This window comes from Tupaia chinensis, unplaced genomic scaffold (assembly GCF_000334495.1).
Source record: "Tupaia chinensis unplaced genomic scaffold, TupChi_1.0 Scaffold000402_1, whole genome shotgun sequence".
NCBI classification, from domain to species: domain Eukaryota; kingdom Metazoa; phylum Chordata; class Mammalia; order Scandentia; family Tupaiidae; genus Tupaia; species Tupaia belangeri.
This window is the reverse complement of record NW_006159904.1, coordinates 1,355,996-1,378,575: the sequence shown is the minus strand read 5'-3', so window position 1 is coordinate 1,378,575 and position 22,580 is coordinate 1,355,996. Positions and strand designations below refer to the sequence as shown.

Here is a 22,580-nt window from a genome sequence, read left to right as displayed (position 1 = left end):
AATAAAATTATATCGTATATTCACATGAATATTCATGTAATAGATTGGAATATCAGTTTTTATAGCAAATGTCTCATGGAAAACAACTACTGTATTAAGTCAGCTTTAGTCAACAATTATTTTTGTTAAGTCTAGACTTAGATATTAATATGTCACTGTTGTAATTGACCTTTATAAATATGAACACCATTCTGTCAGATATTTCTTCTTTTCTAGGTAATATTGACACATTTTAGATAAATGTATTGATAAGTACCATATTTTTCCTTCTTTTCTCACATTAGGACCTCAAATCAAAAAAATCTGAAACAATCTACTATCAAAATCCTAAAATCCAAGAATTATATTCATTACCAAAGCAAGTAGTATTTCATATTTAAAGTAGCATTTTAAGTCTGATATATTTTATTGCATTAAATATTTCTAAATCTTATAGTATCCTATAACTGCAAAAGTGCAAAAACCACCATTAACCCAAAGACATGACAGCTAATTTTAAATAATCTGAAAGGAAAACAACGATGGTGTCAGAGAAGTCTAAACGGGGGATTCTTTTGGACAGGAGAAACCATTCAATGCCCTGAGTCACAATCATTTAAAGATCTTCAATATGTATTAACAGTCTCAGAGCCAATATTCATTAAATGTCGAAAGATACCTGCAGAATAAAATTCAATCACAGAATTGTCCTGAAATTTCTGTTACATCTGGAGAAAAGGAAGGTACAGATAAGCAAAAAAGGGAAGAATTTTGTACAAAAGGAGATAAAGAAAGTCAAACACCTTGACACAGGTGTTTAATTCTCCTACGTAAAAGTTCACAAATTTTAATATATATCAAACCATCTAGGAAACATGTAAAATGCAGATTCTCAGGCCCTACTTTCAGACACTCTGATTGCACACATTTTAATCAGAACAGATCCTATCTTCTTAAAAAGCACCTTGAATGTTTCTGATTCTAAGGATAAAAAGATTGCATTTATAAGAAAATTACTTTGGGAAGAGTGGTGGCATGGAGTTTAAGGCAGCTGGATTCCACATGGCCAACTATGCAATTCAAGTCCTGAACCCACTGTCTTAAAAATCATGCTGGGTGAGTGTGCCTGTGTGCCCAAAATCCCAAGAGGAGAGTGGAGGAGAAGGGATTGTGGTATGGCCTTCACCTCAAGGGGTGATCTCTCAGTCTCTCTCTCTCTTTCTCTGGTGAGCACGTGCACTCTATAGAAAAAAAAAACTCAAATAAAAGAAAAAAGAAAGAAAAAGTAACTTTAGAGCAACATAAAAAAGTACTTATCTAATAAAAAACAAAATTTTAAGAATCATCATGTGTTGTAAGAATAGGAAAAATGTACATTTCTGTTCCATACTTAATTCATGAGTAAATTCTCCCAAAGAGTTCTGTTTTGTTTCATAAATACAAGCCTACATAAAAACGATAACATGTATAAAGATCAGTCCTTAGAGACATACAAAGTATGGAATCCATCATGAGAACAAATACTCTTATATGAAAACACTGACATGGTGGAGACATGATTCATTTTGAAGTGAGGACTGTGTAGGACAAAGGGCTTCACCCTAGAAAGGTTACTGGGAGGTCAGGTGCAGAAGTCTCAGCAACAGGCACCAGATCAGTACTCTCTATTCTATCTGTAAGCATTTTAGTAAGCATCCTTAACAAACCTTGAGCTCTGGTTGATTTCTGAAATGATTTCAGGGGATTGTGTCTAGAAGCAATGACTACTAGGGAATTGTGGTCATCCACATCTCCCCATGCAGATCCAATTCCTGATTCATTGGGTTACATCATGTAATATGACCAGAGAAGAGAGCTAAGTATAATAAACAGTCAAACTACTGCTTATCCAAATACCTGTTCATTTTCTAATCCGCTAGTAATCCAAGGAGACTACAGTGGCTTTATACTCTCCATTAATTTTTCTACCCAGTCTGTCCCCATAAAGTTGATTTCTGCTATACTTGCAGAAATTTTCTGTAGTGTATATTTTCACATAGCCTAAATATCCTGAGTAATAACTGAAGATCTAAAAGATTTCATCTTTGAAATTTATAATCTAGCCTTATAAAATTACCCAAAATATAATTTTAACAATATTTCAAATACCAAGAAAAAATGTTTTACTCTGCCATAACACACACACACATAGCCATAATGCACATGCACACACACACACATATAATATTATATTTCTCTCTTTACTAGAAATGCTGTCTCTTCTTCTTAACCAATGTTAATTTTAGGAAAAAAAAGCAAAAGGCTAAAATTAATGTAGCATAGCAATTAACAGCACAGTTCTTTAATGAAAGTTATTTTCTTAAGAAAATTTACATTAATAAATCATTAACACAACAGTTAAAAAAAGTTAAACATAACTATGCAAATATATATAATATTCCAAATGCAAAATGTAACAACAAATAGCATATTATCTTGTTTGAAAATTATTCATCTTTTAAATATGTGATGTTATTTCCTAACTTAAAACAGTGATTTTCATTTCACTTAGTCTGTGAAATACTAAATAATATTTTTAAAATACAGATTCTCAAATTTAAATATTAACAAATTCTTGCAAAGGGATCACAAAAATATTTGTGTTTGTGGGAACCAGCAGTTAGCGTAATGGCTATGTCGCTGGACTCCCACGTAGTCGACTGCGGTTCGTGTCCCGGACCCGGTGGCTTAAAAAAACTCACGCCGGGCGCGTGTGCGTGCGTGCCCAAGATCCCGAGAGGAGAATGGAGGAGAAGGGATTGCGGCGTGACCATCCCCCCTGGGGGGTGATTTCTCACTTTCTGTCTCTATGTCTCTCTCTGTCTGTTTGGTGAGCGCACGCACCCTACAGTGAAAATCTCTCCAAAAAAAAAAAATATTTGTGTTTGTTAACAAAACTGAAAATACAAAATACAAAATCTCCTTGAAATGATCTAACCAAAAATCAAATTATTTAAATAAGACTGAGATACTGAGATGGTATAAAAAGAAAACTAAAATCTTACTTATATACAAGCTTTTGTATACAGTAGGCTTCCATCAATATACTTTTTAATTTTTTGTTTATTTGCTGTGGGCATGTGCAGTTGCTGAAAAGACAGAAAGCAGGGGCAGGCCACACTGTAATTCCTTCATATCCATTCTCCTCTTGGGATTTTGGGCACTCACGCACACATGCCTGGCATGAGTTTTAAGCCGCCAGGTCCAGGTTTTAAACCATAGTCAACTACATAGGAGTCCATTGATGAAACCATTATGACATCTGCTGTTCCCTGTCAAAATACTTTTTAAAACAAACAAAATTAGACATTATCCCTTAGACCCTTCCTACACTATACTGGAACTTAAAAGTTCTTTTTAATAATTTTGAGATTATATAGAAAAATAAATTGTTGTCATGAGTTGAAATTACGAATAATTTTTGTTTGGAGCTTAAATAAGTTTTCATGGGACCAGCAGTTAGCTTAATGGCTATGTTGCTGAACTCCCATGTAGTCGACAGCGGTTCCAGTCTCGAAGCCGGTGGCTTAAATTCATGCCAGGCACATGTGCGTGCGTGCCTAAGATCCCAAGAGTAGAATGGAGGAGAAGGGATTGCGGTGTGGCCATCTCCTCTAGGGGGTGATTTCTCACTTTCTTTCTCTCTGTCTCTCTGGCAAGCACACACACCGTATAGCAAAAATCTCTCCAAAAAAATAATAAATAAGTTTTCATAATTCAGTCTAAAATTTCTAGAGGACAATTCTCTAGAAAAAAAGTGCTTTTTTTTTTTTCCATTAAAAAAGAAAAAAAATTCTACCTGGGAACAATTTAAAATAAAGTTCATTTTGCAAAATAAATTGCCCCTTAAAACCTAGGCATTAGCTTTCACAAATAAGGTCTTTGCACAACTGTTTTTGAAAACATTGCTATCAGACTTACATTTGTTCTCCTTACTTATTTAAATCAGATTTTATAGTTATTTGATGACAAACTGTTATTATTATTTGTTTAACTTTGTCCAAACATGTACTGATGTACAAAAGATAAAAACTGTTAGTATCTGAAGTTAAATCTAAATTTAGGCAAGGATTTTATTTTTACGACTAAAGTCAAAGTTAACTGTTGATTTTTTTTTTTTTTTTTTTGGAGAGGATTTTGCTACAGGGCACATGCACTCGCTAGAAAGACAGAGAGAGACAGAGAGATAGAAAGCAAGAAATCAGCCCCCGAGGGGATGGCCACGCCACAATCCTTTCTCCTCCATTCTCCTCTTGGGATCGTGGGCACACACGCACACGCTACCAGCGTGAGTTTAAGCTGTGGCCCAGGACTCGAACCACAGTTGACTACTTGAGAGTTCAGTGACATAGCCATTACGCTAACTGCAGGCCCCACCACCTCTAGCTTTTAAAGTTGTCAGGGAACCAACCGTGGGCCTCCCCTGTGGCCTCAGCATCAACCAACACACTCTACTGTGTCTGGACCAACTCTATCTTAATTAATCCGATTACTTCTTATTTATTTTTTTAATTTTTTTTTTGCCATAGGGCATATGTACTTACTAGAGGAAGACAGAGACAGAGGAAAAGTAAGAAAGCACCCCCACAGACAGGATGGTCATGCCATAATCCCTTCTTCTCTCAGGACTTTGGGCATGCAAGGACAAGTGCCCTGGATGTTTTTCAGGTTGCTGGATCTGGGACTTGAACTCTGCAGTAATGTCATTACTCATTAAATTGACACTTTTTCCAAAGTTTTGTTCAATATCACATGCCATATATTTCACAGTAAGGAAATAGTTTGGATACTAATTCAAAAGCTCATAGTCAGTCATGACATGCTGATTTTTACAAATAATCATCACACTAAAAAAACTAAACTTGCACATTTTTGTTTTCTTCCCCCTCTCTGGACAAAATCATACAGAAAAGATTTTAGAATATATTGCATAGAATGACTCCCTCAAACAAATCTGCCATAGAAACATAAGGTGAGAGCAATGTTTTGGGAATACGACCTTTAATTTTAAAAATAATCCTATACACCTCTATTTTTCTCAGAGCCGTCTCATAATGATTCTGCCATATAATTTCTATTAATGGCTCTAAAAGATGGGGCAAACACTTCAATGTCATGTAGATACTTTTAGTTTCTTTTTCTTGACCTTCAATATGGAAGGAAGGGGAAGCTTAAAGGCTGTGTCACATGTAGTCCAGAGAGGGCTCAGACTGCCGAATACAGACAAACGCATAGAACAAACAGAGCCAATTTCAATGAGATTTCAATGACACAAACAAACAGTCCTTTAGTCAACTTGAATCAGGTGTAAGAAGGGTAACTGAGATCTCTGATCTTGATCTAAAGAAAAATCCACGGTGAATACTACAGGATGGAGAGCTTCTGAGGTACCTTGAAGTACAATCTTCCTGTGATGTCACAGGCCTGTTGGACGAGTCCTGAATCAGAGTCTAAATCATGAGCATGGATCAAAATATTCTATTTCTGTTCTGTGAAGATGACACATATGAAGTTCATGCACTACAGGGCACTGTTTTCTGCAGCCTTAATCACCAATATCCTTGAAAGAAATAATCACTTCCTGATTATTTTTAACTACTTTGTTCATTCTATGAATGTAGCAACAGACTTTGGCCAGAGATCCAACCTGCAGAGTTTCTGTATGTTGACCCTTAATATCGCTCTTGGTCTTGAGGTCTTTCATTTCTTCACTAATAATTTCATTTGCTATTAACAGCTCATATTTCCTGTCTTTTTTCTCTGAGAGATTAAATTAAGGAGAGTTGCCAGAGTCCCAAAGAAGTCTTCAATTCTGTCATTCTTTTCAGAATATAAGAATTGACTTTTCTGAATATGACTTCCTATTACACCAAGTTTGTTAGAGTGAATCATGAATAAATTGACATTTGGCAGCAGTATCACTGCATCTATGCATTTGAATAAAGTGAACCGAGATTCCTTTAATACTTTCTTCACCACCAAACTGAGTTGGTATCAACTATGATAACCAAAAGATTTAACTCATCATCTAAATCCATAGTGGGTCCTGCTCCTCAACTTAAGCAGAACAACACAGGTTTTGTTTGAGTTGAATTTGAGTCCCAGCTCTGGGACCATTTTTGAGATTTAAGGTAAACTGCTTAAATTCCTAAACATTGGTATGCACAGTTATAACATGAACACAGAAATGTCTACCTTCCAAGATTATTCAGAGTGTTGAAAGTATATAGTGGGGGGATCAGCAGATGGCATAGCAGTTATGTCACTAAACTCCCATTTAGTTGACCATGGTTCAAATCCCAGACCATGCAGCTTAAAACTCACACTGGGATGTATGTGTGCACGCCTAAGATCCCAAGAGGAGAATAGAGGAGAAGGGATTGTGGTGTGGTTATCCCCCCTTGGGGGTGATTTCTTGCTTTCTGTCTTTGTCTCTCCAGCAAGCACATGTGCCCTATAGCAAAAATATCTCTTGAAAAAAAAAAAAGTATGTAGAGAGGATCAGACAATGACTTAAAAGTGAAATGCAACAATCTGTGGAACAGACCCACATGAAAATTTTGCCAGTTCAAGTCCAGAGAACTCCTTAGTACATTGGGCACATATGCACCTATGCACCTATGACCCAGATTGACTGAGGCTGGGTGTCAAATGCCACATTGGTACCCTGTTAAGAGTGTACAGTCTCTGTACACTCCATAAATAAGTTTTTTAAAATATGTGTAACACACAACACTGAGACTATAACATAGCAGACAATTACAATGATGGTATATATCAAATATCTACCTTAAAGGAATCAACTTAAGAAGACACAAGGTACATTCTTTTGTTGTTGTTGTTGATAGATTTTTGCTATAGGGCATGCACACTCATCATAGACAGAGAGAAAGAGATAGGGAAAGTGAGAAATCACTCACCAGGGAGGATGGCCATGCCACAATTCCTTCTCCTCCATTCTCCTCTCTGGATTTTGTGTACATATGCACATGTGCCCAGCATGCTTTTTAGGCTGCTGGGTCCATGACTTGAACCACAGAGTCGGCCCTCTGGGATCCAGCACCTTAACCACCATGCTACAGGCTGGCCCCCAAAAGGCACATTATTTCATTAGTTTCTCATAGGCTTTTAGAAGAATCAACTCACATGGTTTCAGATCATATTAAAAAATGTGTGTCCTGAAAGCATTCTGTACTTTATTTTGTTTTAAATCGACGAGGAAACTTGTATGTATTTATTGCGTAAAACATGATGCATTCAAATATGTAGACATTGCAGAATGACAAAAATCTACCTAATTAACATATACATTACCTCACATAGTTATCAGTTTTGTAGCAAGAATTCATGACATCCACTATTTAGCATTTTTCAACACTACAATATATTATCACTAGCTACAGTAGTCAGACTATACAATATATCTTTTGAAATTATTTTTCCTTTCTAACCATAATTTTGCATTCTTTGGCCAGAAACTTTGCAACATTCCCCAACACACAAACACAACTGTTCAAGAAACACTCTAGTAACCACCATTCTGCTCTCTTCTGCTTCAAATGTTTTAGATTCCACTGTGAGATCATGCAGCCTTTGTTGTTCTGTATTTCACTTATTTTACTTAACATAAAACCTATCAAGTTCAACAACATTGCCCAAAATGACAAGATTTTCTTCTGTCTTATGGCCAAATAGTATTCCATTGTATATGTTATATAAACCACATTCCTTCATCCATTCATCTATTGATGGATGACTGAGGATCCTATATCTTGGCTATTGTGTCTAGTGCTTATCATATTGTCACCAACATGGGAGTTCAGAAATCACTCAGAAATACTGATTTCATTTCTTTTGATATACACCCAGTAAGTAGCATCTTGTATTTGTGCTTCATGTAAGTACAGAATGATGCAGGACAGCTTCCCTTTTTTTACCTACTCCTAACCATAACCCATGGTGATGATATGGAGTCTAAAATAGTTAGCTATTATCTTGTCAAATAGTACAATGGAATTAAATAATTAATAAAACTAAGTAACTTTTTATAATGTCTAGCATTGTTCTGGGTAATTATGATGACTGGAAGGTTTTAAATTGCTTCTATTTATCCTAACTCCCTTCTCTACCCTCTTTTATTCTATATAACTTACATTTATTTCATACAACATTTTGGGAAAAATTATTAATTTTCAGTAATCAAGTAAGTTTATTTCAGAAATGTGTGTCTTCAGGCAAGTTCATCAAGTAACATTCTAAAACTTCCTTTTGAGATATAGTCATTTGCAGAATTTGCGCTAATGTTTAGATATAGATAGAGCAACCTTAAAGGAAGGAGACATAGTAACTCCCCTGTGTTTCCTTTTCCTCCTCACTATCTTAATCTACCATCAACCACCACTTGATTTTTTTGAATGGCAAATTTCTTCCTGCTTAAGTAGGACTCACTTTGAATCTTCTCTTAGAATCCACACTTCTGAAATGACTAAACCTTATAATTAGTAGTAAGATGAAGTTAGTGTGACCCTGTTTGCTAATACAAGTTGGAGTGTCCTTCCATTCTCTCTCCAGTTATATCAATCCAACTAAACCAGAACACAACACAACCTTCGTTTTCCTGACTCAGCCTTTTTCTAATTATGAATTTTTGTGAAAATATATTTTTCATTCACCTCTATATGGCTAACTGGTATTAATTTCTTTCTGATGAATAATCCATGCGTAGTTCCTTCCATAGAGAGTTCAAGCATTGTCAACATTGTTCTTACATGTATTTTGATCTTTCTTCATCCAAACTATAATCTTTGTGATTCACTAGAATTTGAGGATATAGGAGAATTCACACTTGTTCTTCCCAAATGAAGAAACCCAATGTTTTAGCCTATCAATATAGATAAAACTTTTAGTCCATTTAATACTTTTGCTAAGTGCTCTTTTCTGACGTTGTCAATATTAGGTCATGTATTTCCTGAGTTTAACGATAGAAAATGAAGACACAAAAGAAACTGTAATATGAAACAGTCATTGAACCAGCTGATGCTTGCTGTGAAACATCTTTTCATTCAGATTATTACATATGCCTATGATGAAACAAAGCTTTCAAATAAACATTGCTTCCTTTCTCTAAGTGTTACTATACTAAGGGCAGTGAGACAACAAAATTAATCATTTGTCTCTATCTATTCTTAATTCCTAGGAACAGAGATTGATTGTATTTGGAATGGAGGTTAGAACATATTTTGTTAGGACCACATCTTACCACAATCATTATGCTAGTTTTCTTACAGACTAGCTCTATAACCTTAGGGTAGTGACTTAAGCATCTCTCACCCCCATTTTCTCATCTAAAAACTGAAAAAACAATAGTACCTCCATATTGGGTTATAAAGATTAAATGACACTCTACGTAAAATAAGGACCACGGTCTTTGTTGCAACATTAAGCATACAATAAACAGCTCTTCTTATTTTTTTTTTTTCAGAGGTTTTTGCTATAGGGCACGTGTGCTCGCCAGAAAGACAGAGAGATACAGAGATACAGAAAGCAAGAAATCATCCCCCAGGGGGGATGGCCACACCACAATCCCTTCTCCTCCATTCTCCTCTTGGGATCTTGGGCACACATGTACACATGCCCGGCGTGAGTTTAAGCCACTGGGTCCAGGACGTGAACCATGGTTGACTATATGGGAGTCCAGCAACATAGCCATTATGCTAACTGCTGGTCTCAACAGCTCTTCTTATTTTATAAAGTTTATTTTTTCCATGAGAGAAAGATAAACACAGAGATAGAAAGACAAGCGTAGTCAATTAAGGTATTCATGCCATGATCCACCCTATTCCTAGCCAGCCTGGATCACAGGTGTACACTGTCCTGTCTGCTGTGCACACAGAGGTTCTAGGGCACACACCCAGAATTTTATCATGTGGGTCCAGTTAGATGGCCACTATACCATCGTCTACCCCTCTCTTCTTACCTTTTGTCATTGACTATTCTGCTCTCCTCTCATCAGGCCATGGTGACAGCTATATGAATAACATCAATGTCATATTTGGACACTTATCATAAACATAAAGCTTTATATGGAGCCTACATTTAAAAATTGTTCACATGCTCACATAAAAAAAAATCTAAAAAAATTTATACACCAATACACATTATTTGAATCTTCCAAGTTTAGACTATAGAACTTTGACATTGATTACATTATGGGTATTTTATAAGTATTTTATTAACTTTATTTATTTATTTATTTAAATTTGAGCAGAGAAGGACAGAGCAAGAGAGAGAGAGAGTGTGTGAGAGAAAGAGAGAGAGAAGGAAATCCAGAAAGAAAGCCATTAGGTCTGGGACTCAAACCACGGTCGACCATGTGGGAGTCCAATGCCCATAACCACCACGCTACCTGTTGCCCCCAACATCATGTTTTAGAGAAGAAATCATCACATGCCATTGTGTTTAGCAATGTTTGAGATAGTTTGAAGAATATAGCAGAAATATGACAGAGCCTGTGTTCTAGAGCTTATGTTACACTAACATCTCAAATATACTTTTCAGCTTATACATCAAATACATTATTGATACAACATAAGACTAAGGGATAAATTGCATCAAATGAATTCCAAATGTTTTTCAGAAGAGGAAAAAGATAAAAGAGAATCCATGTTGTAAAGAAAGATCCTGTGAAATATCTTGGACTTAAATGAGCATTAAAGAACTTTTTACTAATCTTGGCTAGTTCATCAGACCAAAATCTGACCCTGAATACTGGTCCTGTTTCATATTTCTCTTGCATATTTATACTCATTGAAAAATTTTCTGAGCACTTTCATTTGTCAAGGATTGTGAAAGATATGAGCAATACAACAATAAACCTGTTACATTCCTTGTGCTGAAAAAAACTACAGGATTTCTTGTTCCTAATGTTAGTGAAAAATTTTATAATAGGGTTGGTTAGTATAAAACAACTACAGAAGATAGAGAAAATACAACATGCATTAGTTTGAAGATAGAATTTTTTTTATTTATTCTGAAGAAAAACTAGGAGAGTAACTAGAAGGAAAATGCAGTATAATTTGTCCCCTGAAGGTATTTATCAGGCTATAAGAAATGTAAGGCCACAAGAAATGTTAGGTCAAGGCTATAAGAAATGTCAGGTCAAGATACCAAGAAGCAAACTTTGGAAACCTAAGTTAAGTTTTCATCAGCCTAATGAGAGTAGGAATACAAAAATTGGGGTTCAGGAGTCTCTAAATAAGGCATCCCCTGACAAACAGACCTTCAAAAAAGATTTTGATAAGACCACACTTTATGATTAAGGGCAACACTCTCTTAAAAATCCAGTGTTAAACTCACTCAATCCTAGAAGTGGTATTCATCCACTTTTTGTCAAAAGCCAGGGTGTTGATTTTTATGGCTGAGTAGTATCCCATAGAGTATATGTGCCACACTTTTTCAATCCATTCATCTGTTCATGGGCATTTGGGTTGATTCATGTCTTAGAAATTCTGAATAATGCTGCAATAAATATGGATGTACAAGCACTCTTCTGATTAAGAATTTTTCTGTCCCTTGGATAGATACCAATAAGTGGGGTTGTTGGATCATATGGTAGTTCTATTTGCAGATCTTTGAGGAATCTCCAAATTGTTCTCCACAGTGGATGGGCCAATTTACGTTCCCACCAGCAGTGTAGAAGAGTTCCCCTTCCACCACACCCCTCATCAGCACTTATCATTTTTTTTTTTAATCTTTGTTATTCTGACTGGAGTTAGGTGGTATTGCATTGTGGTTTTGATCTGTATCTCCCTTACAAGGAGGGATGGTGAAAGAGTAGAGTATGAGGAAGGACCTTAAAGAGAAAAATACAGAGGCAAGTCATTTATGGGACAAAGAAATGGGTTAATATCTATTGAAGATAATTTTATAGTATTGTTAATTGGACTGGTGAGAAATATACATGTGTTGGAATATTCATTTTGCAAGCTAAGTAACATGTGATTGAATGTATAAAAGAAAATAAAATTTAAAAATTAAGGGAAAAACAAAATAAATGGTAATGGTGATCTATTCCTACACTGTCAAGCAGATTAACATTAAATCCTCTCTAGAGAAAGATAACATCAGGCAAAACTTAACAAATTATCTATGTCATTTTTTAAACATATTTGGCATTTATTAACAAAGTTATTAGGTGTGTTAGAAAAGACTTAAGTACTCAGAAACCAAGAAAAAAAGTTAAAAAGAAAAAGTAGAAGCAGATTTCAGGTGATGAAGACCTTAAAGTTCTCACAAATAGATGTTAAAATAACTGTGATTGCTATTTTTTAAAAATAGATAGTGGGCCAGTCAGTAGCATGGTGGTTAAAGCACTTGGATCCCACACAGCCAACTGTGTGGTTCTAATCCTGGATGTGGTGACTTGTGAAACACACTGAGCATGTGTGCATGCGTGCTGAAAATCTCAAAAGGAGAATGGAGAAAAATGGACTGTGGCTTTACCCTACCTCCTGGAGGGTGATTTTTCACTTTCTCTCTCTTTTTCTCCCCCTGGCAAGTGCATGTGCTCTAAAGAAAACAGAGAAAAGAGAGAGAGAGAGAGAAAGAAAAGAGATGACCTAATGGGAAAATTGATATAAACTACAATCAAACAGAAGTTCTAAACAAAAAAAAACTACTAAAATAAAAAAATTTATTAAATAGAATCTACACATTAAATAGAAGAGAGTATTAGAATTAAAAATTAGGCCAATTTTAAAGATCCAGCCTAAAAAACAGAGAGTATTAAAAAAAAAAGAAGGAAATAAAGAAAAAGTGTGTAAGAAATATATGGAATATTTATTAGTAGACAAGTTACTGAGACCTAAAAGGAGAAAAGATAGGCAAAGTGAGTATCTTCTATGATATTGCCTAAGAATATTCAAAAAAAAAAATACATCAATTCATGAACTCTTAAAGTTCTATGAAATTCAAGAAGGATGAATACAAAAACAACATATATTCTTGCATCTTTATAAGAATGCTAAGATCCAAACACCAAAAAGAAAAATTTTAACGTAGAGAAAAGAAAAACTATTCATTAGCGTCATAGAGTAAGGCTGACTTTCAACAGAAGCAATGGAAGCCATGATAATAGAATGATATGGTTGAAGTGTTGAAAAGTAAGTGCCAGTCTAAAGTTCTATATCTGGAAATAGTTTTTGAAAAGAAAAAGAAAATAAAGATATTTTCAGACAAACACTGAGAAATAAAATTGTCTCCTACAGAATGGCAAAAAGTATACTAAGGAGAATTCTTTTATCAGGAGGAAAAATATCCCAAACAAAGGCAGAAATATTGACAGTAAAGCAAATAACAATAGAAAGGCTAAATATGTGGATAAATCTAAATGACTACTATATAAAATAATACTAATTTCTTGGGATTAAAATATATAACATAAGAGTACAAAAAAATGGAGCTACATGGTCCTAACATGGTCTAAGAAGTGATAAAAACATTACTTTAGAGTAGATGTAACATGTCAGAGAAAATGTGTAATCTCTATAGCAATCACTAAAGCAAGAACTGAAGTTCTGTTGTGTTTACTAGTTTTTTCCCTCTGTATTAACTTGCTACCTTTTTTTCTAATTGATTGTGATGAATATTTATACCTAGAAACAAACCTAACCAAAGAAGTGAAAGACCTCTATAAGGAAAACTATGAAAAACTGAAAAATAAATTGAGAATGATACAAAAAAATCCACAAATGTGTTCTTGGATTAGAAGAATCAATATAAGCAAAATGTCAGTTCTACCCAAATTATTTTACATATTCTATGTGATTCTAATCAAATTTCAGTGACATTCTTCACAGCAATAGAAAAAGCAATCATAAAATTTATCTGGATTTATACAAAACACTATATTGCCAAGACAATACAAAGAGAATGAAGCAGCAGAGGCCAGCAGGTGCTGTGGTGGTGAAGATGCTGGACTCCCACATGGCTGACCATGATTCAAGTCCCAGACATGGTGGTGGCTTGAAACTTGCACCAGGCAAGTTTACATGTGTGCCCCAAATCCTGAGATGAAAATGGAGAAGATACTGTGTGGTCATCTCAAGGAGTGATTGCTCATTTTCCCTTTCTGTCTTTCTCTGTCTCTCTGGCAAGTGCACACACCATAGTAAAAACCTTAAAAACATAAAGTAGGAGGCATCTCATAATTGACCTCAAAATATTTTACAAAGTAGTAATAACCAAAACAGCATGGGGGAGCCGGCAGGTAGTGTAGTGGTTAAGGCACTGGACTTACACATGGTTGACCAAGTTTGAGTCCAGGACCTGGGAAATTGAAACTCATGCCAGGCACATATGTGTGCCCAAAATCCATATCTTTCAGTTCTTTCAGGCCTTTTCTCATTGTCAGTAAGCCACCTTGCTCAAGAGCATGCTCTTCCTGAGGCAGGCCACATCCAATAACTTATCACCACAGAAGGCAACTCTGTATTTGCTTAGACATCCTCTTAGCCGTTAGCCAAGGTTTTCTCAGACCTGCATTGCAATTCAAGGTCCTATTCTAGAAAAAGCACATACTTTCCCAAGAAAACAAACAGAAAAGAACCCCTTTCAACTCTAAACTACATCCAGAGATGAACAAGAAAGGAGAAGAGTCAACATCTGGAAAGGAATAACTGGACTTGGATCATCAGAAAGAGGTTGATGTATGACTTTACAGTAATGGTTATGTTACACCCTTTGGGTATCTCTAAGTACTTGTCCCATTGTGATAACCACAGCAACTTTGGCTTGAAAAGAGTGTGCATGTTAGGTACTCAAACTGCTCAGGGTAAGCTATTAAGATGAACTGAGGGGGAGAAGATGGTGGCCCAATGGTAAAATATGATGCCCTCTGAAACTTACCCACATGGAAAGGATCTGGGTTCACATCAAAAGAACTTCCTCAGGGGACCAGCAGTTGGCATAATGGCTATGTCGCTGGACTCCCATGCAGCCGACCACGGTTCAAGTCCTGGACCTGGTGGCTTAAACTCATACTGGGCGTGTGTGCGTGTGTGCCCAAGATCCCAAGAGGAGAATGGAGGAGAAGGGCTTGCAGTGTAGTCATCCCCCCCAGGGGGTGATTTCTCGCTTTCTGTCTCTCTGTCTCTCTGTCTTTCTGGCAAGCGTACATGCCCTATAGCAAAAACCTCTCCAAAAGAAAAAAAAAAAAAAAAGGGAACCAGCAGTTAGCGTAATGGCTATGTCGCTGGACTCCCATGCAGCCGACCACGGTTCAAGTCCTGGACCTGGTGGCTTAAACTCATACTGGGCGTGTGTGCGTGTGTGCCCAAGATCCCAAGAGGAGAATGGAGGAGAAGGGCTTGCAGTGTAGTCATCCCCCCCAGGGGGTGATTTCTCGCTTTCTGTCTCTCTCTCTCTGTCTGTCTGGCGAGCGCATGCACCCTATAGTGAAAACCTCTCCAAAAAAAAAAAAAAGAACTTCCTCAGAACATCAGGCCTACACATGCCCATGATCTGGAGTTGTTTGAAGCAGGGGGTGGATCACAGTTGTAAAGACCTTGTTGAGTGTGCTGTCACTCTATCTCTGTCTTGCTGACTTAAGAAATAAATAGACTTTTTAAAAAGGATGAACTGAGATAGTATTGAGATTGAGGGAAGTCTACAATAGAATGAAGAATAGAGAAGGGAAACAATGAATATCAATTTCGGTCTAACACCGTGTTCATAATAAGAGGATGATATGTCTTCTTCTTACTGAATCTTCTAAGTATTCTCAGGAAGACAAATATATTACAGTCCCAGAGGAGCTGTTGCCCAAATGTACATGAAGAAGTCAATTTAAACTGCTTAAGAGGTCTTCTGTGACAGACACACCACAGGGCACGGAGTATAGTGGACTTAGAGATATGTAACCCAGATACCACTTCAGCGAAGGTCTTACTTTGCCAGCTTATGGAAATTCTTTGAGCTCTTCAAGGTCTGCATTAGCTGTGAAGAGCCTCTGGATACAAACAAATACCTTTCCAGGGAAGTTCATACTCAGTGACTGCTTGCTGCAGGAGTAAAAAGGTTTGATCATGTCAGTCTACCAAGGAACATCTCTGGAAGACTCTCTTTGTTCCTGAGATATTTATGGGATTGGCCGAGGCTTTCACACTTGCACTGCAGTTTAAGTTCTTTCTCAGCCCAATCTTACTTCAGTCTTCTGCCTCCCACAAGTGTTGCTCCTTCACAAATAGCCTGTTCACCAAGCTTTTTCTCATCTGTTTCTGAAAGACCCAACCTGTGATGATCATCAAACAACATCAAATACCCAGGAGCAAATCCAAAAAAAGATACATGACTTCTCAAAAAAAAAAAAAAACTGCAAAATTTTATTAAAAAGAAATTAAAGAAGATATAATACAGGGATAATTTATGTTCATAGATAGAAAGTCAATATTACAGAGATATTAATTCTCACCAAATTGATCTAGAAATGTAATATCATCCTAACAAATATCTCAGAAAGTTCTATTTATAAAAATTTGTAAGGTGGTTCTAACATATATATATAGCAATTCAAAAGAAAAAAAATACCATCCCCTATGAAGAACCACAAATTTGGAGAACCTACAATACAGAATATCATAAGTTATACAGCCACAGTAATTAATGGCAAAAAAGGAAGTAAGAAATGGGAAAAAGAGATACAGATAGACTAATGGATAGTATAGAGAGTTCAAAAACACATGTATAGATAATTTATGGCAAGGTGCTGCTGAAGAGCAGTCAAAAAAAAATGGTCATCTCAGTCTATAGTTTTGAATCTATTGGTTTTCATATGGAAAAAACATGAAACTTAATGCCTTTTCATCTTATGCTCAAAAATCAGTTCTAGATGGACTGTAGATATAAATATAAAAGATAAAAGAGTAAAGCTTCCAGAAGATAATATAGAATATATTCAAACGGACAAATATTTCTTAAACAGGGTATACACATACACACATCACTTAATATCTATTTATCAAGACAATATTATGACATTAGAAAGACACAGAGTGGGAAAATCAACAAGTTTGATTCTATTTTGCCAAAGAACATGTATAAATCAATAAGATTTTTCTATTGGAATTATTCCACTTGGAAACTAAGCAAACAACTTTATGAATCATTTTTTTAAAGTGGAACATGTACAAATAAATGACCATTAAACATATTTAAAATGAACAATAACATTAGAGAAATGTACTCCTCAACTATAAGTGGCTACATTTGGAAATACTGGCAATATCGAGTGTTATGAATCTAGATAAACTAATTCTCACATATTACTGATTATAGCATTATGTGACACAACTAATTTAGCAAACTTTCAGTAATATCTTCTACAGCTGAAACGCATATATCCTGTGACCTCAAAAATTCTTTTAGATTGATACCTAATAAAAATGCACATAAATGTTCATCAAAGAATACATCTCTACAAAAACATGAGCTATATTCGCTCAAAACTTGAAGCAATCCAGATATCCATTTATGGTAGAATGGATCAATCGGTTTTGCTGTACTCATTCAAGAGAACACTATGACAACAAATGACAAACTACTGTTATCTAAAATAAAAAGGATACATCTCAGAAACATAATTTTGGGAAAAAAAAAAAGACCAAAAAATTGACATACTGTATGATTCCACTTATATAAACCTCAAAACTAGGGCTGAATATTACTTACAGAAAGGAGCAGGTAGTGACCCTGATGGGCACCTGAGGGAGTCCTGGGGTGCTGATAATGCTCTGTATCTTGATATGAGGTATAGGAATATGAGGGTGCTCACTCCAAGCACATTTATGGAGTTGTATGTATATGTTCCATGTACTTACTTAAAAAACAACTCACATGCCCATTATAATGCTAGATAAAAGGAAAGATATATTTATTGATTTAATTTGTGGACTTTACTTGCAATATGCAATGCATCAATAAAAAATGATTAGGCGATCTGGGCACAAAAATTTAAAAACAAATGCATCTTCGTCACATCTATGGAAAGTCAGGGTCTGATACCTGTGCCAAGATCCCTACACCTTTGGCACAGCCACATGTGCCTGCATGTCATGCTCACTTTATGAAAGGACATTTTGCTAACTCTAAGGATGTAGACCCAAACACAAAATTCTGTTTCTAAGATAACATTCTGTACCCTACCTTATGTTTTACATTGGCTGCTGAACTGGAATAGCCATTGCCTCTCTTATTTTTAAGTGGAGTCCTTTTTAGTGCTACATTTATGAGTTTCTCATTTTTTAAGTGGATAAACCTGGCCAACACCTCAACCCAAAATACTTTTACTAGTACAAGTACCATCCGCAGCAGACACGTTCTTCACAGAGAAAAATCTGGCTTCTCAATACTTGGGTCTGGCCAAATAGACATCCTGCCAGGTTTACAGTGAAAGATCACAGTTTTCTGACAACGGCATGAGGAATATTTCCCATCCAGGGATGAGTGACTCCTGACAGGAGTTTGCAGGTTTGGCAAGACATTGCATGGATCAGGCCAAACTAAACACTGAGTGGAAAACTCCACTCAAACAGTGTCTCGTGGGCCCAGGCTCCCTGGAGCCAGTCCACATGTGCAACTGCCCCTGGTTAGAAATGAAACAGCAGCTAAACAGAGCTGCACATACTGTACAGAGGATGTGCTCAGTCAGGTGAAGGGAAGGATGACAGGACCGCTGGGCCGCCATCCCAGGCCCAAGCGGAAGAATACACTGTGAGTTTTTCCAGGACTCTCATAATGCCAAAGACATTTTAGTTGTGGTTTAGAGGGAATATTTTGAGCATAAATGGCTTTTGTGACCCATATGTCTGAATAGTTTCCCTTTTAGGCTAGAATAGACAACACTTTTTCACATCTCTACAAACTGAAAAAATAAATAAATAAAATAAAATACATAGAGAAAACTCAATGCATAAATATATTCTACCAGACCCCCACCATTTCAACTTTATTGTTCAGTTACAAATTCAGTAGTTAGGAATAGTATTTCTCTACATCTTCTGTAGTGACAAATTCACTATTTATACCCAACTATTGCATATTTATTCATGTGCTCTTTAAATATGTTTTTGATCATTTATTTTAGAAGTTTAAAAGGTGTTATGGAGGGACATAACACGTAATAGTTAGTGTAATGGCTATGTCGCAGAACTCTCATGTAGTCGACCGTGGTTTGAGTCTCAAATCCAGTGGCTTAAACTCATGCCAGGCGCGTATGCGTGCATGCCCAAGATCTCAAGAGGAGAATGAAGGAGAAGGGATTGAAGCGTGGCCATCCCCCCTGGGGGGTGATTTCTCGCTTTCTGTCTCTCTCTCTCTCTGTCTCTCTGGTGAGCGCACGTGCCCTGTAGAAAAAAACCTCTCAAAAAAAAAGGTGTTATGAAAGCACCACTCAAAATTGTGCCTCTGATAAGAAGCCTGCCATAAGGAGGACAAACTGACCCATTATATCTAAACCTGTGCTTTCCACATGTTAACATTCTCTTCATTAGCATGAATAATAGAGAGTTGTTAACGCATTTACTTTGACAGTACGCAGTACTTACCCCTTATGTCTAGAATTGGGTATCACACATGTGGGTATGTGTGGCAAATGCACAGCAAAAAAGAGGGGAAGCCACTGTACTTACAGCATATAACAGTAAATGTCAAAGAATAGTTTAAAATGTCAGAAGATCCTAAATGTGGAAATAAATGATAATCTTAAAACTTTGAATTTCAAAGGATTGTGCAGATGTATAAATAAGATTAATTGTACCACATGCACTCATATTCCTACAACTAACAATGGCTATTAACATCCAATTTCCAAAAAAATTATCTATTTCCTTATTAAAAAATTCTTAAAACTGAGTAGTATAGTTTTATCAAGTTATTAACAAATACTAACATTCACTTAAATGAAATTATATCTCATCTATGTCTTTTTATGCAAAGAAGAAGGAAAGAGTCAAAAATTATTGTAAGCGCTTAACAGTAACAAATAGGTCAGCTACCCTCTGCTGTGTTTCACTGTGCTTTCCTGGGACTCCACATCGCCCTTCTCAGCAACTCTATTTTTTTTGTCATCTTGTAAATTCAAAGATTCTGACTCTTCTCTCAAGTACAAATAAAGGTGAAAGGCTTAACCCCTGTCAATTTTCTCACCAAAGAAGCTAATATTCCTCCTGTATCCATTTTCCAATGACCAAAGATTTAAAAAGGAAAAGAGGTATATTATTTTGTTCAATTCAGAAAATATTTTGATTGCACTTTTTAATCTTTTTCTTTTATATCAGTATCTAAAACTTTTATAGCCAAAATTTATAGGTTACAAAGTGCTAGTGCTGTCCATGTTATTTTAATTCTCATTAGAACTCTAAGAAATATGTGTTCTGAGCATTATTCTGGTAGATGCAGAAACTGAAGCCAGAACCTGAATCTGATGCCAGGCACAAAGCTTTTTCTTGACTACAGCTGCTCTGAATAAACTAAAGAAAGAGATTATTTTGGTTAGAATTCCCTTATATTGTGTAAAATGCAAAAATAAGGTGTAAGAATTAAAGGAAAGAGAAAGACTAATAGATCCTGACAAGGTATTTAGCAATACTAAGTAGGTTGCTAAAAAAAACATTTTGATAGAGAAAGAAGAAGCAAGACTTGAAAGTGATTCTTTCCATTTTTTTATTATTCTTACTATTTTCTATTAAACATTTGATTGCTAGACATCATTTGGTTTGTAAAGAGAATTTACCCAACATTAAATACATCTCAGACCATTCCAGTTGAGAACGGTATACACTTTATTATCAACAAGTGATAAACTATTTCTGTATCCCATGAATATCTTACCTCTCTATTTTCTCACAGTCATTTCAATGTTTAAGTAATTCACTCAAAAATGAGAACTACTTCAGCTTTAATATGACTAGTGCTATTCTGACAGGTGTTGCAAAGAAAAAAAAAAAAAAAACTCTGGAATTAAAACACCACAATTTCAGCCATAACATGAATAGCTCTAGGTAAAAGCTCCTTGTAACTGATAATTAATATCTCTACTGTAAAGTTAAAAAAAAAATTTGAACAGAATTTGAATATAATGTTAATACTGCTGAAAGACATGACAATTTGAAAGAGGTCTGTGAGGAAAATTACAGTATTATCAAGCAATGAGAAAACTTGTGGTCTGGAAGTTGATTGAAACTGAAAACAAAATCATTAACCACCTTAAAGTGATCATCTTTTGTAACTATACAAACTGTGCCTATTGAAGTGACAGGTGAGTTTCCTGCTCTACGAAATCTGAACAAGACTTTAGTTCACTATTCCTTAGTCACAAGAGCAGTAAGCCTTCCCACAATCCCCTCTGCCTTCATCTTCTACTTCCTCCTAGTACTTAGTGTTTCACAGTGTCTACTGAATTGTGAACTCAGACCTTTTACTGGTTTCAAAACAATTAAGACAAACAGAGAACCAGCAGTTAGGGTAATGGTTATGTCGCTGGACTCCCACGTAGTTGACTGCGGTTCGCGTCCCGGACCCGGTGGCTTAAACTCAAGCCGGGCACGTGTGTGTGTGCGTGCCCAAGATCCCGAGAGGAGAATGGAGGAGAAGGGATTGCAGCATGACCATCCCCCCTGGGGGGTGATTTCTCACTTTCTGTCTCTATGTCTCTCTCTGTCTGTCTGGCTAGCGTACGCGCCCTATAGTGAAAATCTCTCCAAAACAAAAACAAACAAAAAACAACAACAACAAAAGAAAAAAACAATTAAGACAAATATTAACTTCTAAAAATTTTCTATTCATGCTGATCATCATAAGCAAGAGGGATTTCATTAAAGATTTCAGAAGAGAACCCTCAAATTTTCAAACTCATCTTTCAAACACCATTTTTCTCAAAATTTCTCTAATAAGCATGTGATTTGGGGAGTTCTTTCCTGGCCTGTCCTCTAGGCTATACCTCATCTACCTTTGAGACCTCACATCTTCCTAACTGCTCTTGGTTCTCAATGACTTTTATCTTATGTCCTTCCCCCTGCAACTCAGGAAAAGCAAAATTTTTGTTCTTTCCTACAGTGTAACAATTCAGTTACTGTCCTTTGTTGCTGAAATATTCCGAAGGCCTACCTATCCAATACATAACCTCACCAAAACATTTTTCTCCCCCAATAGTATGTAGTAAAGAAGAAAGGAATGGGGCATGGTCATAATGACCAAACGACCCTGACCAGCCATTGATTTAAAAGGAAATGCATATATTTAAAATTATTTGGATAATGTATGACCTGTTCAATGTATTTTATATTTATAGTGGTTTTAGAAGCAAAGTGCTTGTGTGTATTTGGGCCACACTCATTTGAAGGATCAGCAACCAAAATTCCTCATATGGAGTCTTAAAATAGTAATTAAGGACCTGGTACCTGAAGCTAGACAACTGAGATTCAAATGTTAGCTCTCCTCTACTTTAGGCTGTACTGGATTGTGATCTTCTGACTCACAATCACTGATTCCATTTTAACATCTTTGTATCT

At 36.0% G+C, this 22,580-nt stretch overlaps 2 pseudogenes; both read right to left on the bottom strand.

Annotated features, from left to right (window-relative positions):
* LOC102486754 (nuclear autoantigenic sperm protein-like) overlaps nucleotides 1–22,580 on the bottom strand; it is a 453,231-nt pseudogene that overhangs the window by 170,752 nt on the left and 259,899 nt on the right.
* LOC102485912 (general transcription factor IIH subunit 3-like) lies at nucleotides 5,132–6,056 on the bottom strand (annotated as a pseudogene).